This window comes from Squalius cephalus (genome assembly GCF_949319135.1).
Source record: "Squalius cephalus genome assembly, chromosome: 7".
In the NCBI taxonomy this organism is placed as follows: Eukaryota; Metazoa; Chordata; class Actinopteri; order Cypriniformes; family Leuciscidae; genus Squalius; species Squalius cephalus.
The window spans coordinates 41,766,863-41,776,635 of NC_137128.1; the positions used below are offsets into that span (position 1 = coordinate 41,766,863).

Consider the following 9,773-nt stretch of genomic DNA (forward strand, 5'->3'; position numbering starts at 1 on the left):
AATGGCACTCAAAACTGTCCCATTACTATGCAAACATTACAACAACAGCATATCTTGGTTCTGTGAAACAGCAAAACCAAAGTTACTTGCATATGGAGCAGAAATAACGCAACCGTTTTCAGGCCTTCACGCTTCGGTCTCTCCAGCACTGGAAAGCTTTTCTAATATTAACGCGGGTCCGAAAGCTCTTGCCGGATCATAACCCTTCTTTTTCTAGTGATATTCCTCTGAGCTTTTCTATTTTGTAATGTCTCTCAGCCATCTCTCCTTCTACAGTCTTTCTTTAAATCTTCCTCTTGCTCTTTAAATCTCTCTCCTGCCATATCATGAATGGACACGCCCTCTACTGCTGATTGGCTACAAGTGTCTTGTTCTCAGAAATCTCTTACTGCACCTTTAATATAGGAAGCAAGATCCAAGTTTGAATGCTAATATAACAAAGATTTATAGATGGAACAATCACTTAAATGCTAAAAACATTTTAAATACTGTACATTAAGGTTTAAAAGTTTGGGGTCAGTATGAGTTTTTTTTTAAATACTTTTATTTAGTAATGAGGCATTAAGATCAAAAGTCAAGTCACCTTCATTTATATAGCGCTTTTTACAATACAGATTCTTTCAAAGCAGCTTTACAGTGATAATAGGAAATTAATGCAACAAAGATTGTTTTGGTTGTACAGCAGCTCTAGAAGAAAGTCATTCTCCAGCTTAAGTAGGTTTTTGATTGATTCATTTACGTTGTAAAAATCAGTAGTTAGGGCGCTTAGGGTGCTTACACAACACCGTCGTGCTTTCAACTGAAAACAGAAAACGTTTAACGCGTTCTGGCTGTTCATTTACATGATAATGGTGTTTTGGTGGCCTGAGAACGCAAACTTTGAAGTAGGTTTCAAAGTGCAAGTTTTTGAAAACAAGTTTTGAAAGCGATACCGTTATCATCTCCGTGTAAACTTCAAAAATGTGAATCTGTGAAAACGGTGATGCACATGCGTATTACATGTTTAGTTTATAGGCACAGTTACAGTCAAAATATTAATAATGTGCAAATTATTTTTCTATTTCAAATACATGCTGTTCTTTTGAACATTCTGTTCATCAAGGAAACCTGAAATAACTGTATCAGGGTTTTCACAGATTTAATTAAGTAGCACAACTGTTAACATTGATAGAAGAAATGCTTGAGCACTAAATCATCATATTAGAATGATTTCTGAAGGATCATGTGACACTGAAGACTGGAGTAATGATGCTGAAAATTCAGCTTTGCCATCAGAGAAATAAATTACATTTATAATATTTAAAATAGAAAACAGTTACTACTGTTCTTACTTTATTTTTATCAAATAAATTCAGCTTTGGTGAACATTGAGACCTAAAAAAAAAAAAAAAAACGAATCCAATTTTTTTTTTACATTTCATTAAACCGCATTGCCCAACACTGTATGGCTCTAGACCTGAGCATGCTCTTTTTTTAAGGTAGGAGTTCATCTTCAGGGCAGGGTACTGTTTCAGTCACTGAGGTTATGGAGTTCTCATTTCATAAGGTCTGCTGGATCAATCTTTATGTGATATGAATCACAGATCATGATGCATGTATCTGAGCCCAAAATATTGCAGAACCTTCAATCTAAATAATCTGAGAAAGAGGGAATCTATGCAGTGCATTTTATATAACTCCAAATTCACATACAAGCAGAAATAATCAGTCATTAACGCCTGACCTCAATGACAACATAATGAAAATACTTTTAAAATGCAAGTGCTTGTTAGTGAACATAAGCACCCACAGGAGCAGGTGATTTTCTTGATGCGGTTGCACGCTCCTCCAGACATCGCAAACATAAACACACATGGAATGCCAGGCTTAGATATACCGGCATATGTTGGCACAGTCCTCAGACACACTCCGGTTACAACCCCGCAGTTAACAGCTGATTCTAGATGAGCTTCAGACGACTTAAGGGCACAGCGAGTCCTAACCTTCACGTTTGTGAGCAAAACAACAGTGCAAAGATCTCAATGTGTCATGTCAAGAAAAATATCTATTCAACGTCCCAACCCATCAGTTTTACAAATGAACATCAATGCAAATCAAATAACAAACCTGTTAACTACGATTGTTCTGAAGGAAATGTTCTTAAGAAAATCTGAATGTTACCTGTCCATGTAAAACTTGCTGTCACAATGCTCAAGTGTTGTTGGTGGTTGCTAGGGTGTTCCGGGAGGTTGCTAAGACATTACTAGGTGGTTGCTAGGTGGGTACTTAGTAAAAAGCCACCCCCGAATCTCTAGTTCCTAGATATAGATTGGTTCTCTCTAAAACCTGAAGAAACAGGAACAATTGAGTGCGTTTTATGGCTTATAAGGGAAATAAATAAAAACAGAAATAATAAAACCACATTTAAAAACAAATGAATAAATAATCAAGCAATTAAATACACAAGTAAGTAAATAAACAGATGGACGAACGGAAAGACAGATGGAACATGGAAGAAAGGACGAACATTTTTGAATTCATTATTTCAACTGCTCCATCAAACGGTCTCTTTATTCCACTAACTACTAAAGCACACGCTCAGGATTGTGGGATATCAACGAGGGTTACATCAATTCTGCCTTCCAAAGCCAACCAGATGAAGGCATACCTTACTAGACAAGATTCAGATGTGGATAGATGCATCTCTATCTCGTATACTCTGGTTTTACACATAGCCAATAAAAGTTCCTGGATGCTTTAGTAAGAATCCCAATTCCACTGCCACCAGTTCCAAAGCAAGGTCAGACCACATTTGTTCTTAAAACAAACACCAAATCAGAACGTTATTTGGTAAAGAAACTATGCAGCACCATCAGAAACAGAACATTCAACGGTTGTAGAAGATTCTGTCAAAATATACCTGTTGAGCTGTTAGAGGACGGACGCAGACGAGAATCACTGACACATGCTTCCCAACCTGTCCATTGTCCAGCAGGGAGCGGATCAGAGTGGGTTGGAGTCACAGGGGGATTACGCTATCATGGGGCTTAATAAAGCCGGCTCAGCCTGAGGGCTTACGGCTGCCGCCACACAGAGATGTAGACGGAGAAACAAAAAGGAGGAAGATGGAAATGGTACTTACTTGTTACTGCCTGGAAAAGCTTCCCAAGTTCATTTGTAGAGTCCAAACGCAACTATAGCAAATGCAACAGTCTCTAAAGAGTGTTTTGTATAAAGTGACCGTCAGTTTGTGAATGATGAGAGGTGAAGAGATAGCAGACGCCCATCATACTCCACCCTAAAAACGAAGGGATGCTGATCCATTTGAATGAAGGATGTAAAAGAATAGCGGTGTTGACGATAGACAGGAAGAAGGGAAAAGGGGGAGGGAAGGGGGAAAAGGATATTTGGAAGGGGGGAAGAAAAGGAAAAAATAGGATACGGCAGCCAATTAATGAAAACAACACAACACAGAAAAAGAAAAAGAAAAGAAAAAAGAAATGATAAAATTCCAATGGCGTCCTAATCCAAAGAATATTCCAGCAGAAGTGGTCACTGAAAATCCGCAGGTGGCAATTCTCTGAATATCCTGTTCAGTTAACAACTCCAGAGTGACAGTCTATTGAGAGTCATGCTAGTGCACATGCTCACACACTCGATCAGAGGTAACCTCAACCAGTGGACTCCATGTATGGCCTGAGAACTGAGTCCTACAGGGGAATCTGCCATAAATAGACTGTGGGGGGTTGAGAGACCCAGGGACTGAATCAGCTGTTAGATCAACAACCTCACCAGACTACCAGAGATAGACACACACATGGACCAGACGAAATGAATAAGAGTAGGGATGGGTGAATTGAAATATCAATACTTCTGATATGATCATATAAAACATTGATCCTTTGAACATCAAATTTAAACTGTATTAAATTATTTAGCAATAAAATCAATGTGCATCATCAGTTGCAAGGAGCTAACAGTGAATGTAGAATTCATTAAAATGGAATTTGTTGTAAGTTTATTATGATAAAAAGTGGTTAAATAATTAAAAAATAGTTAATCAATTTTTCAAAATTAAAATCAATGTGCATCATGTTTCAAAGAGAAAATGGTGTAGCATTTATTAAAATAGAATTGTGCAATTGTTCTTGTGATCATTCCAATTAAAAGTGGTAAAAAGCAGTTTGTTAATGAATTCAGCATTAAAATCAATGTGCATCATAAGTTGCAACGAGCAAACTGGTATTTATTTAAATGGTATTATGCAAGATTTGTTGTAAGCTTATTTCAAAGAAAAGTGGTTAAAAAAAACTAGCTAATAGCAAAGATAATAGATTATTTTGCATTGAAATTAAGTGCGGCTTACCTTTCAAGTGTAGCATTTATTAAAATGCAATTGTGCAATATTTCTTGCAAGTTTATTTCTATTAAAAATGTTGAGAAACTATAAATATGTATGCTAATTTGCAATTTAGAAATGATGCATTGAGACTAAAATAATGGGTTTCAATTATAATGTTTATAAAAACCTTTTTTTATCATCAGAAAAATCACACAAAAAAAACTGAATAATGATACTGCATCAAATGGAAAAAAAGTGGACAAAGGACCATAGCTGTATTAACCCAGTTATATTAATGTTGTCTCTTTGGCCTTGAGTGTGGCAGTGAATGCCGACTCATTGCCAGAGCAGATCAGGCTGCAGGTGGGCACAAAGCCCCGCTGGGTGATCTGAACCTCAGCTCTAAACAACTTTTATGACCAATGTGGATTTCTGACCAGCACATGGTCACGCTGCCGCAGTGTCACTTTCATACACACTCGACCTGTTCAAACTCATGATGACAAACTTACAAAACACCCTTGAATGTTTTTCTCACTAAAAACAGCAAAGGATGGCATCTGTTTGTGAATTTTATCATTGCACAACTTTATCCAAATTAAGACTCATGCCAAGGTGAACTTTTTTTCCAGGGAACTCATAGTTATGCTCATAATTATAAACTCAGAAGTATGTCTATCCCAAAGGAAAACACAAGCACACTTTTACTTTATAACGTAACTTAACACACCTTATTCTTGTGAATTTCACAAAACCTGTCATTTTTGAGACCAAAGATGATTTAAATAAAAGTATTATAGCATTTTAAAGAGTAACGAAAATAATTACTGAGAATATAATTAGTGAGCATATAAAAACTTCAACCACTTAAAAAGTTAAATGGCAACAGATAGATGGGGTAACAAGTGACTCTTTCTAGAAAGTCCTATGAAAAAAAAAAAATGAAATGATGGAACAAGTCCCTTCCAAACACACTGTACACTAAGGAAGAGAGTCATCTGCTGGACAAATCATGCTATGACAATAATTAAATGCAATGATAATTACTTTAATTCATTTCTTGAGGTGAAGACTTGAAAAGGTAAAAAAATGAAAGAAATAAAATTATTGTTAATTGTGCAATCAGTAAGTTTTCCTCATTAAATAACCCTATTTTTCCAGTTATGGATTAAATTAATCGCATAGATATAGGGTAGCCTATTTATTAAACTTCTAGGCATTCCTATGCAAAAGCCAAATTTTGATTTGCAACCCAAAATCATTGTCTTTGGTGATAATTGGCAGAGAAGCTGCTCCTTATGTTTAAAACAGTAATGCATCAAACTGTAGCACCCATGCTGCGTTTCACAAAAGCCTAATCAACGTAGAACCATTGCCATCAACGGTCTCTACGATCAACTTAGCTCACAATGCTTTTGAGCAGTGCAGCCCATACCAAGAGCATCAGGGTCACGGAGTGTAAACTGAGACACTTATCCACTTGTCAATGGCCGGCTTCAATCACAGGGTCAAGGTGTTAGTCTTCATGAGCTTGATCCATGTCCACACATGCAGCATGGGACCAGGCAAAGGAAAGCTGATTATTGCCTCTATGGACTTCAATGGTAATGTAAACACACTAGAGACAGACCACACTGCACTCATTCAAGCGGTTTAACTTCAGCTGCTTGAACAGAAAGCACCAAAATGCATGTGCAGTATTAAGTTGCATTTGTTCGGCCTGGTCACGTGCACCCAAACACACATACACACACATTCTGTACTGTATGTCCACAAGCAATATGGCTGTTTTTCCTAATGCGCTTATAAGATTATAAAATAAGGCATTTATAAGCAGAAGTATAAGGACGTTTTTGTTTGAATTTAAACAACAGCACATAGGCTACTTAAATATAATTACTGTAAATCTATAACCTTAATGAACTTTATACAAGCAAATAAAGAGTTATGTACTATGGTACAAATGGTTTTTGTTCCAACGGTCCAACTACATCATCAAAGCATAAACATTTCTAAAATATTTTTGTGAAAATTTAATTTCAACACCTTTGTCTATAATTAAATAGAGTTAGGCCTATATTATATATACCCTGCTATATAGACATATGAAATCGTGAAAACTCATATCAGCATCAGTAATTTCCTCGTCTGAAGTGCTAAAAGTCATCTCTGGCTGGAAGTTATCGTTTGCAAGTCCAGAAACTGTCAATGTAACTTTTTTAACAACACAGTCACCAACATACACTCACAAAGCCTAGAGAAGTCCACAAACTAATTCAACAATGAAACATTTGTTGTCTAAAGTTAATATCAACACTATAAATCATATGTCCTGGAGTTTATATCTCACATAAAGAGATTTTTTAACGTTTTTTAAACAATAATAAACACCTCATAAATATTACATAAACTTTCAATTTACACTCTAGTACCAAATAACGTTGCAAAAGCGATATTAAATGCGTATTCTTAGCTTTAAAATTCTTACCTCTGCTTTAGCCTACACTTTACCACGTGTTTTTGGCGATTCTTTTTTCCGTTTGTTATATTCACACCGTCTACTCTAAACGAACGTAGGCTACTTCAGTCCCGCGGGATCAAGCGTTTGGTGGCATTAATGCCGATAAACACGAGCTCGAGATTTCCTGTGAAATCAACCAATGACAGAACAACATTGCAATTAGAAGCCGGGGCTACTGGGCCTAGTTGTCACACGGGGATAGTATAGCTAGTCAAATGAGTAATTGCGTCTTTTTCCAAGGTAGGCCACATGTTGAATCATGTTGTAATTTTAACATAAAGTTGTCACATGTTTTAGGCTCTATGATGTTATTTTATACATTGCAGGTTCTCTTTGCCAAAAGAATGGTTTGGTAGGCTAGGCTATTTTCGTTTCCTTTTCCATTTTTATTGTTTTGTGTTTTTATAATTTTTACTGTTTTTAGCCTGGAAATCTAATAAATAGTCTAATATAAATTTAAATACAGATATATTATGGGATGTCATAATAATCAGCGCCATAAACCAACCGTGAGAAATATTCAGTGATGTAAAAAGTGTAATAAGTTTCCCCCTTTTTTATATATATATTTTTTTTTTTAGAAAACTTTTGTTTCTTCGTTCATTCATGCAAATGAATGCATTACTTTCTCTAAAAGGTCCTAATCACCCTTGCCAATTGTGTCTAACTGATGTGTAAACTGACATGACATAATGGCTAAGTGTTTTTATTAATATAATCACAACTACAGTGTATTTAGTGACAGAGAACAGAGTCTGAGAAAGTCAAGAGTTTGTGTGTGTCTGTGTATTGTATCTGTTGGTGATTTTAGCACTTTTCTCTAGCCAGACTCCCACACTGAGCTGCCAGTTGGACCCAAATGTTGGCAAAATGTATTATCAATGGATCACAAAGTTGGCTCAACAATTCATGAATGTATCAGGCCAGTAGAGCACTTTACGAATGAAACAAAATTCTCTCAGCTTGCACAGTCTAGACTTGGAGGATCTCCATCTATTTTTTTTTTTTCTTCTCTTCTCAGTACACATGGACAAAAACATAAAAATAAGCTATATTTATTGCACGTTTAAAATCATTAACATACTTTAACCTCAAACTTTTAATCATGTTCTACACTGTATTGTCTCATGATTTAAAACCCATACTTCTATTTGTGAAGAACTATTCTATTTGCATTGCTTAAAAAAAATTCTATAAAACAATAAAGCCATTAGTTTTTTGTTTTTTAAATGTTTCTCATTCAACACTTATTGGTCAGTTACTTTGTCTAAGGGTTTTTAAACATATCAGTACACCATTCCTCTTCTCAAAATGTGCACATTAAAGGGTAGAGAAGAAAAAAACATATTCAGTATATTTTTTTAATGTAAAATGTCATATTTAAATAAGAATTCAACCCATGAAATTATCCCAAATAACAAACAAAAATGTGGTATACTTAAGAATAGCATTATTAGAAATTAAATTACATTATTTAAAACAGTTATAAATTCAAATTGAATACATGCGTTTGGCCTTGTTCAACATATGCAAATTATTAACTTCAAAATATGAACTTTAATAAAGAGGGTTAACTCCAAACATAGTAATGCAGATCATATTCAGATATATAATCACAGCAATTAAATTGTAGAAAATGTTTATTAAATTTGAATTTTTTTTTTTATCCTTATGTCACATATTTACATTTCAAATGCCTAAAACATTTACAAACATGGAACCAAACAATTATGTATGCAAACCATGATATCCAGAAATGTCCAATGATTTAAAAAAAAATGTAACCCATGACACTCTTGGCATGAAAATGCAACAGCTTGTGTTTTCAAAACAGACAGTGTTATCATTACGACTCCCGTTACAAATGAAATTAAAAACAGTACGATTCAGTGGCTTTTTCACATTGAACTCACTCTGAATGCTACAATGGCAAAATGCTACATAGTTCATGAAAACAGTTTGAAATCATATAACAGTTATGGCCTTTTTCAGTGAAGTAGGGAACAGATCCTGTCAGTGTGCTACACATCTTACTTTCAATCCAAACGTTAGCTTATCGTACTTGCAAAGAAAGAAAGAAATATTTGGCTGTGATCTAAAGACTGTTTACTTATTGATTAATTTCTCATTTCTTTATAGAAAAACGTTGGTACGAGCTCATGATGATAACAGTACATGATTCTGAATGGAAGACGTACAAATGCTCAAATAAAATAAGGCCACATTTAGCTTTGAACGGAATCAAGATCAAACAAAGTCACTTTTAATGTTGCAATTTCCTCGCTGTATGCACTTTGCTGTAACAAGTTTCTAGGCAGCTGTGAATGGATGCACTAAATTTATTGATGTTTATATAAACTGAATGAACATTACAACTATACAAAGCGTCAAATATCAGCTGTGGGCCTTTTTCACTGTACTGCAGCCTTTACTACAAGCTCAAAAAGCAAAATCCTGTAATTCATGTCCAATGTTCACAACGAGAGCCCCTAAAATTCGAGAAGCCAAAATGGGACATGCTGCAGTTCTCATTCTCTCTCTTAAATTTGCCCATCGATTGTTTTTTCTTTAAGCACTAGAAAATTATATAATTTTCTTATCATTCTATACAGCAACATAATACTGCCAACTTGATCCAAGAGCGAAGAAATTAATTATTATGGTTAAATACAAAATATCTTTTAAAATATTTAAAATATACTTTTATTTTATACATTATGCAGACTGGTTAACAATTTCAATGATAACAAAAATAAGTTTTCAGTGAAATGCATTTTTTTTTTTAAATCACATGGATGGCACTATGACAGGGAAAAGCAAGCGAACACACACACACACATGCACGCTCGCACTCTCTTTCACACAACTTTAAACGCTTTTCTGTGAGTGACATTTGGATAGATGACACTTTAACACAAGTACATCCCGCTT

The 9,773-nt window shown here is 35.1% G+C and overlaps 1 protein-coding gene across 2 annotated transcripts in view; it reads right to left on the reverse strand.

Moving 5' to 3' along the window:
- The window catches only part of svilb (supervillin b), a 64,639-nt gene extending 61,003 nt beyond the window's left edge, over positions 1-3,636 (reverse strand). The window contains exon 1 of one of the 2 annotated variants that reach the window (XM_079877749.1): positions 3,122-3,636. The gene's annotated coding sequence lies outside the window, so the exon portion shown is untranslated. The remainder of the gene's footprint in view (positions 1-3,121) is intronic. The other variant, XM_079877748.1, reaches the window with a different exon arrangement.
- Positions 3,637-9,773: the final 6,137 nt, after the last annotated feature.